The following is a 22,442-nucleotide window of genomic DNA, read 5'->3' as shown; positions in this document are numbered from 1 at the left end:
AATTCTTTATTGTTAAGAATCCCACAATTGGCTTATATGGGGATGCAGCGAAGAATAGAGGTTAAAATTAGGACATACTAACATATACACACAATGTGCTCAAAAAAGACAAGAAATGAAGTGTTATTAAAATTACACTTGAATCCATTTTTTCAGACAGGATTCAAGTGTAATTTTAATAACACTTCATTTCTTGTCTTTTTTTAGCACATTGTGTGTATATGTTAGTATGTCCTAATTTTAACCTCTATTCTTCGCTGCATCCCCATATAAGCCAATTGTGGGATTCTTAACAATAAAGAATTAAAAGTTATATTTTATGATTCTAGTTTCTTAGTGCGTTCCCCCAAAGCAGTCCTTTCTCTCTTTTTGTCCCAAAAATGCTGGGTACATTAACTAAAGGGGGCATAGACTCAAAAACCGCTCTACCCCAATACCTGTTCTTTGTGATTTATTAAATATTCTTATGCTTACAAGTATTTAAAACTTTATTTAGGGGCAGATTTAACAACGAATGATAATTCTTGTTATCACTCATTACAAATATTGGTTCTATAACCCAATAACCTCCTAACTGGCATGCAAGGCCGCCAACAGGGGGGTGCCAGGGGTACAACTGTCCCGGGCCCCAGCCTCTGGAGGTGGCATGGCACCACCACCCCCACCCTCCCGCACCCGCACAAATGCCCCCACCCGGCGGCCAGGCTTGCACAAGGGGCTCGGCGCTCTGCAGGCTGCACTGTGCAGTGCGTTCTCCGAGTCCCGGGAGAAGATGCTGCTGTGCACCCGACACCACCGCTGGTAAGTAATTGGGGGTGCCGGCGAGCGAGGGGGGGGGGGTTGCCGCTGGGGGCCCTGGCTGAAGGTCAGTCCCGGGCCCCAACATTTCTAGTGGCGGCGAATGGTTGGAACACCATTTAATATTTGTAATATTTGTGAGTGATAACAATATTGCTTGCTGTTTAATCTGCCCCTTTCTTGGTTTAAATATTGTTACAGGTAAATGCAGGGAAAACGCACTAAAGTACATTAGTTGCCTAATTCAGGATGAAATGCAGATGTGTGAAAATCAATAACTGATTTTCTCACTTCTGTGCATGTGCAGCACCCGCAGTATGCATGTGCAGCACCCGCAGTATGCATGTGCAAAGCTCAAAGCGTGGTATCATTCCAGGAAGATGCAACTGCAGTTTCATGGGCAGTGGGGTGGGGGGGGGGGTGCAGCAAAGCAGCATTTGGTGGGTGCAGTCCGGACAATGCATTGTTTTCGGGGCAGCTGCATGATGTCCCGCCTGAAAAATGGTGACCGCTACCCTTAATGCCTGGGTTTGCATTGAATTGTGATTGCATTACTGAGAGGCACTTGGCATGCTGGGTAGCTTTGTCCTGTGCTAGGCAGCCCCCAGCATGCGGGAGACAGCAGTTGCAGTTTTGCTATTTTATCAAAACTTCATCTGCTTCTGAATCAGCTGGGGATCATCTACATTTGGATATAAGTAATTTTAAAAGATTCCCCTCTGATGCTGCAGTACACACCCACGCTTCTAGGTGCCACGTTCACAATCTCTTTTCACAATCTCTCCATATATGGAACTAGACACGCCCTATGGGCGGAGCATGACACGCCCCCTCAATGGTGCGCTATGCAAAATTATACTACCTACTATAATCTCCCTAAAACTAGTTTTCAAAAGTAGGCAAGTATGCCCTATTTGTGAAACCGCCTCTATTCTAACCATTATGAAATGAAGATATGTTTATTATTCAATGCAGGTTTCACAGGAAGAGCTGCACATTAGCATAAACGATAATCGCTGTAGTGTTATACCTGCATGACCGTTTAATTTCAAAGACGTGTAACTAGGCAGCAGTCTAGCAGATGTACGTCATGAAAGGCAACACATGTAACATTGCTAAATTAACCAAATGAGTAAAATGTTAATGTTGCCAGACCATGCAATACAAATGTGGTACGCAGAGAAGTGTGCGCATTAAAATATGTCTTGGTGCGATCCGTGGCCGCTTCTTTTGGGATGATAATGTGTTTGTGATTGAGTGTGAAGATGACGTTAATATGCATGCAAGCAGCACAGCCCTTGCCGCATCGCGCCTGCCGGTGTGATGGATCTGATGTAGGGGACGTGAACTCTATGTTGCTATGGAGATTTTCTTGCAGATTCCGGAGGTGCTGGAGAAGGAGAGAGAGCTGAAGAGATGAAACTTATCCAAACTGCCAAGGGCAGATCCACACGAGATGCAGAAGATAAATGTTTGCAGCAATACGGTTACAGAGATTTCACTAATTAAAGGGGAGGGAGGGGGTCACCTGAACACAGTGAAGAAAGTCATTTAGTTGGCTGAATAAATGCGGTGGGGTCTGATGAAATAAAATAGGCACTTTCTTAGGTTCATAAATATGCTCCTTGCACCGTTATAGTTGAAATTGCGTTCAAATCTTTAACTCCGTAATAATGGTGCCTGACGTCTCGCAGATTTCCCAGTCTTATAGATTTCCCTGGACTCCCAGGATAGTAGGAGGCTCTCTTCAATCTAGCCCACTGTATTAAGCATCCGATTCAGGACGGTTGGCAGCGCTGACCTGTTTGCTAGGCTACCAGTATACTCGGTCTAGCAGACAGGTCTGAATCAGGCCTTAAGGGCGAGCTGTAATAAGCCATGAAAAGTGATAAAAGGGAGAGTGATAAACCACCAACCAATCAGCTCCTACCTGTCGTTTTGCAAACACAGTCTGTGACATGGCAGGTAGGAGCTGATTGGATGGTGGTTTATCACTCTCCCTTTTATCACTTTTCAAGCTTAGTACATCTGGCCCTCAGAGAGCAGGACCTTGATGATGCAATTTGAGCCTCCACCTTGTTTGATGCTGCATTGCCATGTGGGTAAAAAAGAATGATTTCACCACATTATCACCCTTGCCCCCTGGGCTGTTCCAGAGAATAGGTTAAAACAAAATACAGTAGAGATCTAATTTTACACTGTGTGACATAATTAGCCTTGAACCCAATGATACACTCAATCCGTATTGTCAACAGCTTAACGCCAAGGCTGGCAAGTGGTCAGTCACTTCCTTTGGGTACTCCAATCCAAACTGATACTGGTAGTTTTATTTGCTCCAGAATAAAATGAACCCGTCTGTGCACGGACATATAGGGCCAAGTGGTTCTTAACTGCTGTCAAATTCTATGTTTCTATAACTGGAAGAAGTGGGCAAACTTTGGACATGCACATTGCAAGAGCACAGAAAATCTGAGAGCTGATAAGGACAAGGGGGCAGATAGAGGTAGGATAAGATGATGGAGGACCAGGCCTTTAAAGCCAAACACAAGGGATGTAAGAACTCAAGGTAGTTTGTTTACTGCCTGGGGAAGATATCTTGAAGAATGATGTCAATTGGGGTCCAAGTCTAGGGCTGTAAGTGGGAAAAGAAAGACTGGGGGATTATATATCTAATGATATAATTTTAAGGTATATGAATAATCTTTCCATTATCTATTTAATAAGAGTTCTGTAGGAATAGAAGAATATCAAACTTAAGTCTAAACTTAAACTAAATAAAAAAAAACATACCAATTGGCCCCATATGAAAAAAAAATCAATCACACTGGTCCACACAGGTAACAAAAAAAAATACATTGGCCCTTTACATGAAAAATAACAGTTGAACTGGTGGTGGCTGTAAGCTGGTTTAGGCATCTCTAGATCTGGGGGCACACTCGAGAACAGCTCAAGGCACACTTATGTGCCACGGCACAGTGGTTGGAAAACACTGGTGTAGAGCATAAAGTCATAAATAAGTTGAAGCAGTTCTGGTATTAGTTCCTATATTATACTGTATTGTGCGTCTTTAACGTACCTTTTACATAGGATAGGGATCTCGGCAGAACGGGCCCGACTTTACAAGCACTCGGCCCCGCTCTGCCGAGAACAGCCGGAAATTGTCAAGCTACCGGGCGCAGGTTGATTATTTCTGATTCTTGTGGCCATTCCCCCTTTCCGGCGCTCGGTAGGTGGGAAATGGGATCGGGTCACGGCTGTCGGGCTAGCTCGACAGTCGTGGCGCCAGATTGAATCCCCCCCCCCCCCTAAATCTTTATTGCATTTGTTTGAGTGTATAAAGATTTCTGAGAACAAAATCTTATTAATTGTGTTTTTGTCCTGGGTGTTTTGTGGTGAATACCTGCCTCTCAAATATGTGATGGTGGTGGTCTCGTCCTAGTTTTTTTTTTTTTTTTAAATATATTTATTCAGAGTCAACAATTGAATAAATACAGACTTTGATATGTTCTGGCAACGGTCATAAAGGAAAAGAAGCAAACATTTTCAAATATCCTTAATTTTGCCTATGGCCAGAATTACAATTAAAACATTGTTAGCTCGTCAATTTTCTGTTAAGGGGGGGGGGGGAGGAGGGGGATGTTGTTGGTATTGGAGGGGGTTGAAGGGAGGGGAAGGGGAAGGGGGAGGGGGGGGGGGGGATAAAAGTATCATAGTAATATGCTTTGTATGAACATTTCTGATGCAATAAAGTTTCACATTATTCACTCTAGACATTGTGTATATCGATTGTTTTATAGATATCATCTCTCAGTGATTGCGTGCGACTGTCGATGAATGGGCCCCACACTCTGAGGAATCGCGTGGGAGGTGTGCCTGTATGCCGAAGAATGTCGTATCGGTCATAATATAAGTACTTTAGAAGTAGTGATTCCACCTCCATGATATTTGGGATGTGAGGTTTGATCCAGGCATTTAGGATTGCTTTTTTTGCCACCGTGACTGCAAGGGTCAGGATGGGGATTAGTTGAAGTTGGGGTGGGGTGAGAGCCCATTCATCAAAGTTCGCAAATAGGAGAGGTATTGGATGCAATTGGACCTGTAGTCGGAAGTTGGAATTGATAAAGTATATGAGTTTATACCAAAATCTCTTAATATATTTACAGTCCCAGAGGTTGTGCAGGTAGGTCGCCGATTGGTGTTTACATTTGGGGCAAAGACCTGTTTCGTCTTGTACATAATGACTTCTTTGCTGCTGGGTGATATACGCTCTATGGAGCGTTTTTATGTGTACCTCTTGTAGAATTGAGGCTTTCAGTGTACGAATAGTGCTGTGATAATATTTGTATAGCAGGGAGTTGTCATTTATCTGTGGGAGGTCTTGTGCCCATTTGTGTGTAATTTTTTCCCAGATTGTTTTTGCTGGTTTTTCAGCTATAGTATTGTACAGGAATTTGGTTTTGTATTTATTGTTCTGGAATTTTATCACCATGCTGCACAACCCCTGGTCCGTCGGGTTAGGGAACTGTATTGTAGGTAGGGATTTTGCATAGTGTCTTAGCTGGTATAAAGCGTAGAAACTATCTGCAGGGAGCCCATACCTGTTTTGTAGTGCCGAGGTTGCCAGTAGCTCTCCCCCAGGGTCAAATACCTGAGAGATGGCCTTTAGGCCTTTGTTTCGCAAGCGGTGGAATATGGAGCTGTCCACTCCTGGTGAGAACATTGGGTTTCCCCAAATGGGGAGCCAAGGCGATGAACGAGGATCGTGGCCCTGAGCAGCAGAGACCGACCACCATGCAGTGTGTATGTCCTTGAAAAGAATGTTGTTGTAAATTCGTGTTGGAATGTGTTTTTTGGGGGTATGTATGAGTGCTCCTGGGGAGTAGGGGGCGAACATAGCACTATCCACGTGGAAATCGGAGTAGTCACTCCTTTCCAATAACCATCCCATAGCAAATCTGCACAAGAGCGTTTTGGAATATTGTTTTAAATTCGGGATATTTAGTCCTCCCAAAGGTTTGGGCAGGTGAAGCTTGTGCAGTGCTATTTTGGGCTTCTTGGCGTTCCAAAGAAAATTTGTCAGCAGGGAATTTATCTTGAGAGTGTCTCTGTTTTTCAACGAGATGGGGAGCATCTGCAAGACATACATCAACTTGGGCAGTGTCATTGATTTTATAACTTCGGTCCTGCCCAACATTGATAAAGGTAGGTCTTTCCACGTGGTCAGTGACTTCGTTATGGATTGGATTATTGGGTCATAATTTGCAGAGTATAGCAGGTTTGGTTTTACAGGGATGTGGATTCCCAAATATTTGATCTGTGTTTTTTGGATTTTTATATTACAGAGGTTTGGGTCATCTGGGAAGGAGGGGGGGGTGCCTCTCAGGGTCATTAGTTCGGATTTGTGGATATTTATTTTGTACCCGGAAAAGGATCCAAATTGTTTAATGATGTGGTATGCGTTGGGTAGGGAGTGTTGTGGGGCAGTGAGGAACAGCAGCATATCATCTGCGAACAGAGACACTCGCAAGTCCACAGAGCCAATTTGGATTCCTTGGAATGTTGGAGTCTGTCTCAGGGCTATCGCTAGGGGTTCTAGGGCCAGGGCGAACAGGAGTGGGGACAGGGGGCAGCCCTGTCGGGTGCCTCTTAGTATTGGGAATGGTTCTGATAATATTCCATTGCAAGATATTCTGGAAGCAGAGCCATTATACAATGTTCGAAGTAGGGAGATAAATTGTTCAGGGAAAGAGAATTTGCGTAGGGTGGTGTAGAGATGGTCCCAGTGGACCATGTCGAAGGCCTTTTCCGCATCCAGCGACAACACCGCCAGCGCGGGGCCCGACATGTCCCACTGGGAGCACTGTAACACTGACAAGACTTTTCTGATGTTCGTCACGGGATTGCGTCCCATGACAAACCCAGTCTGGTCCCCATGGACCAAGCTGGGGAGTATTGGTTTTAATCTGTCTGCCAGAATTTTTGTGAGTATTTTATAGTCTAGTTCTTTAAACCACTTTGCGCTGCTAGATGGATTTAAATAGTTGAATATACCACTGGACAGATGGACACTGGACACACTGTTATGAAATTATGAAAAATATTTTATACATAAAATAAGAATATACACAAGCATAAAAAAATATATATATCAATATTAGTTTGCAGATGAAATTTCCCCCGGCCTCCATGGAAATTAAATAAATATATTTGGCTATTAACTCTGACTCATGTAATAATGAGCTATCCGTAGCTGCATAAAAATATAGGTATTACTATATTTTCATATATGTTTACCATACATTTACCTTTTAAACCAAAACATAATAATGATAATAAAAAGATAAAGAGTGAAATTTAATGGTGATGATAAGAATAACCTTAAAAAACGCAATTTTTCATATACCCTTTACTATATGTCTTTCTGTATTATTCACCATTATTATTATAATTCTTTCACTGTTACTGTTATTGTTATTATTTTTTATTATTTTTTATTTATTATTTTTTATTATTTATTTTTTATTCTTATTTCTATTTTCCCTAATTATTATCATACTCTTATGTCAAGACACTATCTGTCTACAGATAGGACGAGAAATACATATGGACGAATTTATTAATTTATAATACCTAATACTATTCTATGTACTATTGGAAAATAAAATTAGCGTTTTTTTATAAAAATATAAAAATTATACTGAAGTCTCTCTTATGCTCTATACTCCCTCCTCCTTAATGAATTAATAACAAATATATGCAGAAAACAATAAGAACTATTATTCTGTATTTTTAACGATATTTTGTGTCAATGCTACCTTTGGATCGCTTATCTCTCTCTACTCTATCTCAAATAAAATAAAAGCGTTCATATCTCTTTAAATGCTGTTATCCCATTATAATTATGCAGCGCAAAGTCTGTTAAGAAATTTTATCCGGCAACACTACCTCTCATATTGAAATGAGAATATATATCTCTATGTTTCCTATTTTTATTCTTATTTGTCACTTATATTGTTATATAGAGTCTGTATACCGATACTGGACACACATGTATTATATGATTACTGATGAGCCTGTTGCTGTAGTGGATGCTTTGATTGGCCAGAACGAGTGTCACATATCTCTTAAATACCATTCACCAAGCCAGCACATCTATCCGTCTTGAAAAAGTCTCCGCCTTTGAGACGAAACGCGTCGACGTCACAGGTTACGTCACGTCTGCAAACCCACGTGTTCCTCCTCCTCCAACTGAGTTCCATACGGGCTGGTCTGCCGCGGTCTTCAACACGCTGATCCACCGTCATCTGGCAGCAGCCGCTGTGCACAAGTCAGCGGTCGAGCTTCTTCTCCCGCTGTGCGGCGTTACATACAAGCCGATTACTCAGTGGATGTCACATCTCCCACTTTCATCTCTAACATCACGGGTAGAGCTTTGCTCCCCGCGTCACCAGGACTCTGCAATCGGGTTGAGCTTGCCACCTGCTCCCCGTCCCAGCACCAATCTACAATCGGGTGAGCCTGTATTTCATCAGGAGCTCCCCAATCTCAATACATCTGCGGAGGGTGAAGTATCTCAACTTATGTTCTGCACCTAGTGCCTATTCACGGCATCTGACTATTATACTAATCAGCTAACTGACGTTTATATTGGCTGTTCACTTCCATTCATTTCATCCCCCATCTCATTCCATAACCTCATCATCAATATTTTCATGACTGTTACTAACCATTAATCATACCCAGGAGCTTCCACCTAAAGTTTGCAAACGTGACCCCCTTTTCTCTTGATGGCCATTTAAGCTACATGATTATTTGCTATTTGTTTTTATATTCTAATATTGATATATATATTTTTTTATGCTTGTGTATATTCTTATTTTATGTATAAAATATTTTTCATAATTTCATAACAGTGTGTCCAGTGTCCATCTGTCCAGTGGTATATTCAACTATTTAAATCCATCTAGCAGCGCAAAGTGGTTTAAAGAACACACACTCCTTTGTACTTTATGAGTTTTAGCCAACTCATATAAACCATCTGCAAGCAGCAGTGGATTAATTATATACTGCCCATTATATTTTAGACGCATTTTTTCCAACAGCGCCAGATAACTGTGCAGTACGGTGTAGGCTTTGCCCCCACCCACCTGTATAATCCACCCCCCCTATTTTATAGTCTAGGTCTAGTAAGGATATAGGTCTGTAGGATGCGGGGTCTGACAGGTCCCGACCTGGTTTAGGGAGGACTTTGATCGTTGCTGCGTTAAAATATAAAGGGGCTTGGTCATTATGTACTATAGAGTTATAGACTTTGACTAAGAGAGGGGCGATTTGGGGGGCTAATAGTTTAAAATATTCCGAGGTCAGTCCATCTGGACCTGGGGCTTTGCCTGGTTTGAGGCCTGCAATGGCTTTTAAGACTTCTTCAGTCGTGAAGTCTGTGCATAACGTTGTAGCGGTAGAAGATGGCAGGTGTGGGATAGGGAGATGGTTCCAAAATTGTGCGGCTGCGTGATCGTCAGATGTAGGAGCAGCATATAGGGATGTGTAAAAGGCATTTAGGGTCTGGGCGATTTGGGCGTTAGTAGTAGTAAGTGTACCATCGTGGCGTTTTAGGGGGTGGATTGTTGAAGGTGATTGGTGACCTTTAAGAAGATTGGAAAGTAATTTACTTGACTTATTGCCATATCTGTGGAATTTGGCGTTAGCGGCAAAGGTGTATAATGCCTCAGACTTGACAAACAATCCCTCGAAGGTGGATTGGGCTTGATTATATTTTCGTTTTGATTCTGGGGATGGGGAGGATTTGAATTCTGTAAATGCATTTGTTAGGTCAGATTGGGCTTGGGCGAATTCTAGGGCTATGGTTTTCTTTTGGTGGGATGTGTGAGCTATTATGGCTCCTCTTATTACTGTCTTGGATGTTTGCCAGAATAGAGCTGGGTTGGAGTCCATTATGTCTCCATTGTGGTGGGCATAATCTGCCCATGTTTTTTGCACAACGGTTTTTAGGGATTCTGAAGTTACTATATTGGATGGGCATCTCCATGAGATAAAAGAGCTCTGTTCATGTGTCGGTCGGAACGAGATCCATACTACAGCATGGTCTGATAAGCTTATGGGTTCTATGTGGGTCAGTAGGATTTTTGGAAATAAGTTAGTTGAGGCAAGGATATAATCAATTCTGGAGAGTGTTCCCTGTGCGGCAGAGAGGCATGTGTATTCTCTGTCAGTGGGGTGAAAAATGCGCCATAGGTCCAATAGGTGGAGCTTGGTCGCTAGAGCTGGGACTCCTAGGTTTGGCAGTTTTCTTGTATTGGGGAATTGCCTATCTAGGCCTGTGTGGGATATTAGATTTAGGTCTCCACATAATAATATAGGGAGGTGCATGTGTGGGGTAAGTATTTTTAATATGTTTTGAAAGAAGGATTTGGTATATGTGTTTGGTGCATAGACGTTGAAAAGGATGTATTGTGTTTGTGCAATTGTTAGGCGTGTGAGGGTATATCTACCATCTGGATCGGAGTAGAGTGTGTCAGCCGTCAGTGGTGTGCGTCTCCTGCCCAGGACCACGACCCCGCGCGCCTTCGAGTTGTACGAGGCAGATGATAGTACCTGCCACTGAAGGATGTTGAGCTTGGCAACCTCTGCTGGTATCAGGTGGGTCTCCTGTAAACAGACAATATCTAAATTAAGTTTATTTAAATACATTAGCACTTTTTTACGTTTTTGTGGGGAGTTGATACCGCCCACATTCCAACTACCAAGGGTTATCGTTGACATCTAAGTAATAGGGGGGTGGAAGGGTATGTACATTTTTCTAGAGAACAGGGGTCTTGTTCTGTTTATCTCAATATTGCAGCATTGATACCTTTTAGGGAGAAGGGTGGGAGGGAAGAGGGGGAGAAGGATAGAGTCACAAGTTATAGATAGACTTCCAAATAGAAATATCAAAATTACAACAACCACCGATATTATACTCATCGGTGTTATGACGGTGCTCCTTAAAACCAAGGAGCCCAAGTTATAACATAACATGGTAACAGAACCTTTTGCATCGCCCGCCAGGCGTTTTAACTGAACCAAAACTAGGTAAAAGGAGAAAATAGGGGGGGGGGGGGGGAGGGAAGGGGGGGGGGGAGATTGGGAGGGTAGAATACTGCAAACAGGGAGTAATATAAGTGCTGTGGTCCTGAGTGCAGTATAATTCGCTTTTGAGGTAATCATCGTTAACAACTGAGGTAATATTATCGCTTTATAACACTTATTAACTATAACATATGCGGATAAGAGCTTGTTATTTAGCTCGGGTTCCAGAAGTGTGTGTCCATGCAGATCCATAACCTTTCACATCAGGAGCTTTGTGTTCATATAAAGACAGCGCGGTTGCGTCTCAACAGGGGTAGGTAAGAATGGTGGTAGAAAACTGTTCTGTCTCAGAACTTTGGTAACACTCTGACTGTAGGTAGTGTCCAGTGGTGATGGTTATGAGATATCCATGGGGGAAAAAGGGGGGGGGGGGAGGGGGTTGTGAGATGTTGGAGCCGATGTGATGTAGATGATGCATGGATGAGATGGATAAGGTGCGGGTGGTGTCTCTCCATTAGTCGGGGGTTGCTGCCCAGTCAATTTGGTTCGCTTGCTGTGGGTCTGGGGGTGTCATCTCTCGGAGGTATGCTTCTGCGTCTAAGTGCGACAGAAAGTCCTTGTATGAGTTGCCATCAAAGATTCGCAGTCGCGCCGGGTATATCATTGCGAATTTCACCCCATCCCGGATAAGTTTTGAGCAGGTCGGGGCAAAGTCTTTTCTCGCCTTAGAGAGTTCGGCCGAGTAATCTTGGAACACTAAAATCTTGTGTCCCTGCCAGGAAATGTCTCGCACCTTGCGAGAGGATGCCCAGATAAGTTCCTTGTGTAAGAAGTTTAAAGTTTTGAAGATCACAGCGCGGGGTCTGGCGCCCTCCTGTGGCCTTAATGTTCCCAATCTGTGTGCACGTTCCACAACCAGATCGTTACATTTGTCAGTGATATGAAGTAGTTCTGGCAGTGTAAATCTGATAAAATCAAACAACTCTTGCCCTTTCACTGTTTCAGGAATGCCTATCAGGCGTAAGTTACATCTTCTCGACCTGTTTTCCAAGTCTTGTACTTTGTTGTGAAGGTCGTCTATTTCTTTATTTGCAGATTGCAGGGAGGATTTTAGTTCAGTTATATCAGCAAAATTAGCTCCCACCGTTTGCTCTGTGGATTGGAGTCTGTGGTGTAGCTGATCTATTCTCCTGCTCAGGGTGTCAGTCTGTGCTTGCAGTAGTGGGCCTATGGCCGTTCTGATAGCTTCAATCATATCCCCATAAGTAACTGGGGCGTCTGGCGGGGGTAGTTGCTGCAGCGACTGCTGGTACTCACTGTGCGATGTCCCCAGGTCCCCTTGCGGGGTTTCATGCTGGGAGGGAGTGGAGTCCCTGGAGGTAGATGGTGGAGAGGACGGAGCTGCGCGGCGGGAGACGGCGTCCGGCGCCATCTTGGGACCAGGAGTCTTGGTCTCTTTGTCTCTCCTGCGGCTCTGGCTGATTGGCATTTCGCTGTAATAGCGCTTCATGCAGCAGTGGGGGGATGCGGAAGGGATTGGGATGTCAGCTGGCGGGCTTTGTGGAGGCTTAAAAGCCGTTAAAACGGGTGTTTGGGCTCCCGGTTATCGGAGCTCTGTTCCCCTGCTACTGCTGCATCAGGGGGCGGAACCGGAAGTCCGGTCTCGTCCTAGTTAAAATAACTGATAGAACTACTGTAGGGCACTAATGAGGAAAAGATGAGGAACACAAGCAGTAGGTTCTGCAACCAGTTTCCTTATGACGTTCAATAATCTGCACATCATTGTCCTCTATTATATAAAAAAGCAATGCATGATGGTATAAAGTACTATAAAATGGGAAGGCAAATATGAATGGTGTTGACGAATTTCCTAAGTACAATGTCCTCTGCGGTAAAACTCACATGCTCATCACAACTAGGTACATAATTAAAATTATTTTTTCTCAAATTCAGAGCAGCTTTTTTATTTTTTTGAATTTTAGCTCACAAATGTAATTAACATAGTGTGCAGCCAGTGTTACTTAGCAGTTCTGAACCGTCGCCTGGTACCTAGTACGACTGAAGAAACCAATATAACACCAGGAGGTGACATTCACAGCCTTAGTAGTGACTCATATGTGATAATAGAGGTTTTCATTTGACTATGGCCTCTTTTTCTAATCGAGCATTTCATTCTCCCTGATAAGATTTATGTGCTTTATTATGACCGCTATTTGACCAGTTTCCATTTGTGTAGTGTTATTTGGCAAACCGCAAGGATAAGAGCAGCACATTTACACTAATACTCCTTTCACATTGCACTTTTAAAACGGTATATTGCCGTTTTTTCCCATTTTAAAACGTTTAAGGCTGCAATGTGAAAGTGCCAAAGTTGATTTACCGGTTAAAGATAACCGGTATTTCAACACGGTTAAAAAGCAGAGTGAATGGCTCTATTTTAATGGCTTGAAACGTGTCCCTTGGGGGTTAAACGGGTTGAATTTTGAATGGTATTAAATGATTTTTAAAACGGTTTTCACCTGCAATGTGAAAGGTCTCAAGGCTCAGACCCATTTTAAAGTCCCATTTAAGAATACCGTGTCATTACCCATTTCTGCAATGTGAAAGCAGTATAAATTAACAATTCTACCCAAGAAATCGGGATATACAGTGTATATAGTTATAGCGCTATATGACAAAAAAACACACAAGGAAAAGGGCTTATAGTAAAGAAAAAGCTGCAAAAATACACCAAACAGTCATCATTATCATTATTATTATTTTCATTATTATTTTTTATTTAAAAGGCATCTCAAATTGTCCGCAGTGTTGTTTAGGGGTGTGATCGGACCTCACTCCTCAAGGCATTTTCTCTTACCATCACCAAATGCTTGTTACTGAGGGGTAGATGTATGAAGCAGTGATAGGGAGGAGAAGTGATAAAGTGCCTGGTACCTGATCACTGGGCCAATCAGCTCCTCACTGTTTAGTAAATGGCTGGGTTTAAAAAGGGACAGTCAGGAGCTGATTGGCCGGTGATAAAGCACCAGACTTTTTATCACTTCTCCCTTATCACTGCTTCATACATCTACCCCTGACTCCACCCACTGACATCCTACCATTAGTGTTCGCTGCCCACCAGATGTGGGCATCGTGTTATGGTTGCTTGGACCAATTTGTTGCCCACAAATAATGCTAAGCACCTCAGCTTTGCTCCCTGTTATATTATTATTATTATTATTATTATTATTATTATTATTATCCTTTCTTTATATGGTGCCACAAGGGATCCGCAGTGCCCAAATGAAACTTTCATCAATTAAGTGCCATGTATTTCATATAAGTTCAGCCAGATAGCAGTGGGAGATAGTGTATTGTGTGTTAGGGGGATCAAAGGGGGTTTCGAATGTGGAAGAAGAATACAATAATGCAAGTTTTAATGACCTATGTATCGTGGAGATAATCGCATACAATAGCCAAGGTTTGTTTAAGAGATGTCTTGGGAATTTGATAAGCTTGTACACGGAGGTGAATTTCCAGCCAATATGTGGTTTTGATGCTGCGGAAGGAAGCAATTCCACAGAGGGCATTATGGCCTGGAGAAAAGGTCCTGTAAACGGAAATGAGAGTCCGTAATGAGTGTGGATGAGAGATACAGATTTTAGAGCATAGAGGTCAAGGGTTGAGCTATTTGGGGAACAGCTTGAAGACGTGGAGGCTGGAATATTGTCTTTTAATGGATTAATAATTGAATGAGATGGCATTATTTAACCACCAACCTTCATACTGGATCCTCAATTTATCATCTTGACTTACTGAGATTGTTACGGTCCCACTGGTGAGGTGTGGTCAGTGGTCGGCAGGTGCTGGTTACACTGGTGAGGTGAAATTGGTGGTTTGCAGATGTTGGTGCCACTAGTGAGTTGTGGTTGGCAGGTGTTGGTGACACTGGTAAGGTGTGGTCAGTGGTCGGCAGGTGCTGGTTACACTGGTGAGGTGTAATTGGTGGTTTGCAGGTGTTGGTGCCACTAGTGAGTTGTGGTTGGCAGGTGTTGGTGACACTGGTGAGGTGTGGTCAGTGGTCGGCAGGTGCTGGTTACACTGGTGAGGTGTAATTGGTGGTTTGCAGGTGTTGGTGCCACTAGTGAGTTGTGGTTGGCAGGTGTTGGTGACACTGGTGAGGTGTGGTCAGTGGTTGGCAGGTGCTGGTTACACTGGTGAGGTGTGGTTGGCAGGTGTTGTTGACACTGGTGTGGTGTGGTTGGCAGGTGTTGGTGACACTGGTGAGGGGTGGTCAGTGATTGGCAGGTGTTGGCACCTCATATTGTTTTGGGCCCAAAACAAATTTCTGGGGCTGACCAGTTTTGTTACATACAGTATATCCGTGTGGGCATCTTACCAATTTGAATTGCTGATATTTAAAAAGTGTAATCACATACAGTACTCCTTGGCTCACCCAACCACTACTATACTGGGCCTGATTCATGTAGTAAAGCAAAAAAACAAAACATGTTACTTTGTGTCTGGAATAAACCATATTGCAATGTAGGAGGAGCAAACACATTTATATTTTTCTGTGCAGGATAAATATTGGCTGCTTTTGCATGTAGCCCACAAATATCAAACAGCTTTATTTTTACACTGCTACAGTATTTTGATTTTGGTTTAGGACACACCACATCCACGCCTATATCTCTCTGGACATGTTACATTTCCTCCACCTGCAGTGCAGCATGGTTCTGCCCAGTTCTTGTGTACAGTCAGCTCGTAGAGGCGTCCAGCGGGGTCGGTACTAGCGGCGGAGGTGGCTAGGAGATACAATAACGGCATTTTGCGGGGTGGGATGTGGCTGCTGAATATTTTGAAATGACTGGCCGGACACTGATTGGCTGAGAGAATTCGGCAAGTCATTTCAAAATATTCAGCAGCCACATCCCGCCTCGCTGTGCTCGGTACACTATTATATTCTCTTTATGGACAGGACACTTTTCCATACCTCCCAACTTCAATGGTCAGGAAGAGGGACGTTTGCGCATGCCTGAAATGTGGGGGCGTGCCCTTCAAATCACATCACTCATGAGAGGCCATGCCCCCATTTTGCCTCTGTTTGCTAGGGGGAGGAGATGCAGTACGCATGCACACGCGGGAAAACCCCCCAAAAAGGGCTGCATGTACATATATGTATTCTGTATGGCATCATACAGCATCTATTTACATGTTCTACAACATGGTAATATAACTGTAGATGTCGATTTTTTTTTTATTTATTATCTTTTTAAATTTCAATGTGGCTCTGTCATATCCATATTGGTAACCTTTTTAATTGTTGTTGTATGGTATACTTCTTTAGTAATCCTTTCCTTTGTTATTTATCTTTTTGTATCATTATACTTTCATACTGTATTTATAACCTACCAACTGAGGGCAAACCAATTGTTCTTATAAAATTCTGGTATTGTTAATTATCTGTGAGTTATTATACGTTTCACTGTGTCGTGTTTGTGCCAACCATTGCTTCGCTGTGCAAGACTTCTGTGCACTAGGGAAATTCTGAAGTCATTAATCATATGTCCCCACTGAATCAATGGAAATATCATTGCATCCTGCAGGATTACAAATGTATGTCACCTAACCAAGCAGCTTAATTGTATGAGGTGACTAGTCCACCTCTATGGAACACTTCTGAACTGGGGTCTCATGCCGCAAATAGGCTCCGTCCTATATGGTTTGCAGGTATGATGTTAAAATGTATGGTACACAGTAGAGTCTGACTGAGCATCAAGGGGCACAAATTATATTTGCTGTTTTGTCATTTCACCGGTTACTTGTGGAGAGGTGCTGCCGCTAATGAATGTATTGAAGAAATGGGCAGCACCCATTATATCACAGGTTTTTAAACTCAGTCGTCAGGGCCCCACACAGGTCCTTATTCTGGTTGACTCGCTCTGACTCGCTAGACGTGCCGCCATAACACTTCCTGCAATTGAATATACAGTATCCCTTACTATGTGCGAAGCAGGAGGGGAGACCGACAAGATGCATTAACATCTTGTCCGCTGAATCGGGGAGCGCTAACTCCCCCCTCCGGCGATGTCTTCCCCCCCGGCCAGCTGGACGGGGTATGCGCGGGATCTCGCTGCTCTCGCGAGATCCCCAGCGCAGCTCAGAGCCAGCAGCAGGGACAGTGCTGTGGGCATAGTGCATCGCCGCCTGCAGCTGTCGAAGTCGATAGCTGCAGGCGGCGGAACGGTCATAAATTAGGCAGGAGGCGCAGTATGAAATATCCGTAACACACGGGGATAGCGCATATTCCCCTGATCGCCAGCTAATAAATCTACCCCTGTGTCGGGTCCTGAGGAGCGAGTTTGATAACCACTGCCCTAGGGGTACAGAACTGGTGGGCTGTCACTGGAGGCCAGTCTTTGTGCGGTTCATAATGTTACAGCGCAGCGCCCTGTTCCTTTAACTGAGGAGGAGTCGGCACTTTGGTGACACCCGGGTGTAGCCCGCACACCAGTAGCGATGCCACTGAGAGGTCAAAGGTCACATTAATGTATCCAAACCGAAAACCTCACAAACGTTTCATAACCAAATACATTTGCACATCAGAACTGTTTGACTATTGTAATTGGTCATGTGACCGGCGCATGCTGAGGTTTTGATGTGCGCTTTTTGTTCATGTCCGATTGTTTCCTTCATAAATATTCAATAGTTTGCTAAAATCACGTTGTTAGAATTCATTGTTTGCACAGCATGTAAATACACGGATTTGCTTAGATTACATTCAGGATTTGAACATTTGTTCCCCTTGGGAGTAACATTTTTCAGAACATTTGCAGCAGGTGGCTCTGAGGTATTCTGCATTCAATGAACACGCGACAAAGAAAACTCGCCTTGCCTTACAATTGCCTTGGTACATGGTATAAACTCAATAATAATATGTTCATATGGGGAGACCTTTAAATGACTTGTGTATCCAGTATAGATATGTAGCCACGCCCAGGCACTGCCGTATGCATGGCGCCACTAGTGTGATGCACACGTGCGTACATACGCCATTACAGTCTATGGCCGATTGCCAGGTGTAACTATTCGCACTTCAGCATCCCACGCAACATGCTACAGTGTGTATGCCCATGAACCTGACTGGGTCTGTATGTTATATATAAAATGTATTTATATACAATAACAAGGAAATAGAAAATCGTCTGTATTAGCTCTACTAACCCGGGGGGGGGGGGGGGGGTGTAGCTGGCGGCAGCGCATATGCATTAGATTGCTCCGGGGGGTATAGGTGCTGGCGGTGGGGCGTATGTCATGGGGGGGGGGGTTAGGCGGCATCTTATGTAATGCGGGGGGTGGCGGCCACTGATGTAATGCGGGGGCGGTGGTGTTTGTAATGCGGGGGGGGGGGGGGGCTCGCCTGCTCCATTCTGCAGCCTCCAGATGGGGGAAAGAGAGCTGGGAGCCCGCTGCCGCCACACATGGCGGTCCATGGGAGGTGCTGTGCACTGGCGCGCATGCGCAGCAGCCCTCCCGTGGCCATTTTGGATGTGGGTAAAGTGCCACGACCCTGCCAGTCCAGGAGGGGAGCGCGGCCTTCAGGAGTTTTGGGCCGGCCCACCGGGAAATGCCCCGTTTTCTCGGTGGGCCAATCCTCCCCTGACTACTACTATTATTGAGGTTACTAATAAAAAAAACATGATGCGCATCAGAAGTGTCTATTACCCACAAAACACCCTAATTGTGTTACTCTGACATAGCATAAAAAACATTATAGACTAAATAAAGCATGATGACATTATGGTTTTTTTCCATAGAGTGCTGACTCCGTGCATTTTTGATGCAAACAACTATAGACCAAGAGAAAAAGTTCAATAACTTCCAGGTAACTGTAGGTAGTACGACCCTCTCCTGTTCCTCTCACTAACAACTTGTATTCCAATGCTAAGCCGCTTACAGCTGGATGCCATTCAGTAGGTAGACAGTGAAAAGGTCGACACTGTAGGTCGTCCCCAACAGGTCAATATGCACAAGATCGGCATGAGAAGAAAAAGATTGATACCAGCAAAATGGTCGACCATGACAATGTGAGAACCAGAAAATTAGAGATTTTGGATAAGTTTTTCTATTTTTTAAAGCAGCAATTGTTTACACACACACAAAAAACAAGTAGATTTTTGTCATGTACGTGATTGCCGTCTTTTAAAAAATATGAGAAAACCCTCACAAAATCTCTTTCTGATTCTCACACCTTATTACATTTGGTCCATGGACCTCCCATAAGTGTCCCCGCATCGGCCCCCACATGACTCTCTTGCTATTCTTCAGGCACACTACCGTTTCCCAGCATAGGGCCAGATGTTTCAAGCTTCAAAAAGGTATAAAGTGGAGAGTGATAGATAACCAACCAATCAGCTCCTACCTGTCAATTTTCAAACCCAGCTTGTAACATGGCAGTTGGGAGCTGATCGGCTGGTTGTGTATCACTATTAGCTCTGAATTGTCATGTTACAGACGGGGGGGGGGGGTAGATGTATGAAGCAGTGATAAGGGAGGAGAAGTGATAAAGTGCCTGGTACTTTATCACCGGCCAATCAGCTCCTGACTGTTAAGTTACAGGCTGAGTTTAAAAAAGTTATGAACTGATTGGCCGGTGATAAAGTACCAGGCACTTTATCACTTCTCCTCCCTTATCACCATTCTTCATACCCCATGGTTTGAAAAATGACAATCGTGAGCTGGATGTTTATTACTCTCCATTTTATCCCTTTTACAAGTTGTTAGGTCTGGCCGATAGTCCACTTGAATGGTCAAGTATGAAATAATTCCAAAATCAAAAAAAAAATGTGAAAAACTGATGTCGGCCACATGCTACTTTTTGCATGTCAATCAATAGTGGTCATCCTATTGACTGTCGTTTTTTATTTCTGTTGACCTAAAGTCTGGATACCCATCAAATTGTGCCTGTGTTGTGTAAGTGGGTGTATGTATAACTTACTGTATTTGTAGAGATAGATCTGAGCAGTGGTTATTACAAGCAGTCAGACCTGGAGGGTAGATGTATCAAGTCATGGAGAGATACTGTAAAGTGGAGAAGAAGCACCCAATCATCTTCTGTCATTTACTGTATCTAGCAGAGTACAAGTAGACCACGGATAGTCCATCCCCCCTGGTTCCAGCACTGTGCCATAATATCTATTTTGCCGGATTATCGATGGTACATACAGCGGTATCCCAACAGCTTCTGGGAAGTGGTTGAAAGGACTAGAGAGTCTAGGTAGACAATTACTAAGTCGACACCAAAAGGTGCAATATGGCAACACAGACAAAAGGTAAACTCAAGTAAAATGTTGACATGGCGTTGGTCAACACATGATAAGGTCAACATGAGTTTTTCACATTTTTGAAAAAAATTGGGATTTAAAAAAAAAATGGGTACTTGTGTATTATAGCGGCGCCCCCGATTTCCATTGCGCGATGTTTTAATCGCATCGCATGCCATGCACCCGATGGCATGCGATGCAACGCGATTTTTGCCCCCTATACGATGAAAGATTGTATAAGCACCCTAAAGGGTGCTTTTAAGCACCGTAATGAGTGCTTACAATGTTAAATGCACCCCCACGCCACCCCCGACTATAAACTTGAACCCGAAGCGTGGCGAGCACAGCGGCGGTACGCGTCCTCCGACCTTTTCATACCCCCACTATCCACGTCGGCGTGGAGTTGAGAATAGAAAGTGTGGCGAGCCACCGAGCCCGAAGCGTGGCGAGAGGACGCGGATACCTTCACAGGTATCGGAGTCCCCTCGCGGCCTTCACAGGTATCCGTGTCCCCTCGCAGGGGCTCGCCACGCTTCGGGCTCGCTACGCTCGCCACACTTTCTATTCTCCACTCCGACGTGGATAGTGGGGGTATGAAAAGGTCGGAGGACGCTTACCGCCGCCCCTCGCGGGCTCGCTGAGCTCGCCACGCTTCGGGTTCACGTTTATAGTGGGGGGGTGCATTTAACATTGTAAGCACCCATTAGGGTGCTTATACAATGTTTAATCGCATCGCATTGTATATAATTTAAAAATTGTATGGCATTGTACACTATCGCGCGATATCGCGTCGCATCGCATACCATCGTATGCCTTATGGTATACGATGCGATGGGCGCCGCCAAAATACACAAGTACCAAAAAATTTTACCATCCAAGTAAACTACAATTGGAAATGGTAAAGTGTGCCGAGCGAAAAGAGCAGGGTGATTTGCGCGTTACACTAATTGGTTTCGGTACTTATGTAATATCTGGACTCCCGTTTTTCTTATGAGACCGCGTCCCCTCGCGGGGCTCGCTGCGCTCACCACGCTTCGGGCACGGTGGCTCGCTGCGCTCGCCACACTTTATAAAATCAACTCCATGCGTAGTTGGATAGTAGGGGTCTGAAAAAATTGGGTGCATTTAACATGGGAGTCCAGATAATACATAAGTACCTTGGTTTCTATGTCGAACGGTGTCGACATTGTTGCAAAAACATTTGAAAAATGTATGTCAACTGCTGCATGTGTCGATCTTTTCCATGTCGACCCTTTTTCTGGTGTTGAACTTTTGACACTGTCGACTTATTGCATGTCAACTTTTGTCTGTTGACAGTGCATTTTGATCTCTTTCCTGTGTTGACCTTTTGCTGTCGACCTATTGACTGTCTACCTAAGAACTGTAGACCTTTCACTCCACTCCCCTGCTTACTCAACCACCCCACCAACTTCCTAAACCCTAATCACCCACTGCCCGACTCCTGCCCACAGCTTAACCAAGCCCTTCTGCGGCCTACCTGAGCCCTCCTGTAACCTAAATACCCCTACAGCACCTAAACCTTCTGCGGCCTGACTACAGCCTAACTCTATCCAGGGTTGTCTACCCTCCCGGAAAGGTGGGCAAGCTTCCTGCATTCCCCCAGACCCACTGCATCTCCCCTTGGTCAGCGTTTTAATATCATGATTTGCGGCCTTTCAGGGAGGGGGCAGGGCTAAAAAGATGCAAATGGCGTCATTCTGTCAAGCCCCCTCCTCGGAGACCCGCAAATCAAGATATTTGCGTTACTGGGGGCAGGGCTTGATGACGTTGAGATTGGGCCCCACCCCCTGAAGTGCTTCTGATAATCTCTTCTCCGGTAGAAGACTCTAAAAGTGGGTAAACCTGACTCTACCACACAGACAAACTCAGCCCTCCCGCAGCCTATCTGAGCCCTCCCGCAGCCTAACTTCCGCCTGTCACCTGCTGTGTCTGTATTAAAAGAGGCGCCGGACCATCGTGTGCTGGATAATCAGCGGTGTACCTGCATTTAAAAAAAACTCCCTGCTCTTTACTAATCTTTTCTTCCTCCTTACAACTTCGAGAACAATCCAGCCCTGCTGTAGCTGATTCCTACTTTAATAATCTCCCTTAATTAATTCTCACAGGAAGATTTAATTGTAAGATTTCTCTTCACCATAGAAAAGCATTTTTTAATGTGTATGTAACAGTCACATAAAGTGTTCCAAATGACACATTCTCTTCCTCACTAACTACTTCATGTGCGCGCTG

At 44.1% G+C, this 22,442-nt stretch overlaps 1 protein-coding gene across 2 annotated transcripts in view; it reads left to right on the top strand.

Moving 5' to 3' along the window:
- Positions 1 to 22,442, top strand: part of ELMOD1 (ELMO domain containing 1) — a 107,621-nt gene that overhangs the window by 41,651 nt on the left and 43,528 nt on the right. The window contains exon 2 of one of the 2 annotated variants that reach the window (XM_083169997.1): positions 18,687 to 18,754. The exons of the other annotated variant lie outside the window; for it this stretch is intronic. The gene's annotated coding sequence lies outside the window, so the exon portion shown is untranslated. The remainder of the gene's footprint in view (positions 1 to 18,686; positions 18,755 to 22,442) is intronic. 2 annotated transcript variants of the gene reach the window in all.

This window comes from Crinia signifera, chromosome 2 (genome assembly GCF_055691185.1).
Source record: "Crinia signifera chromosome 2, ASM5569118v1, whole genome shotgun sequence".
Classification (NCBI taxonomy): domain Eukaryota; kingdom Metazoa; phylum Chordata; class Amphibia; order Anura; family Myobatrachidae; genus Crinia; species Crinia signifera.
Note: the sequence above shows the minus strand (reverse complement) of the source record. Positions and strands in the feature narration are given on the sequence as shown.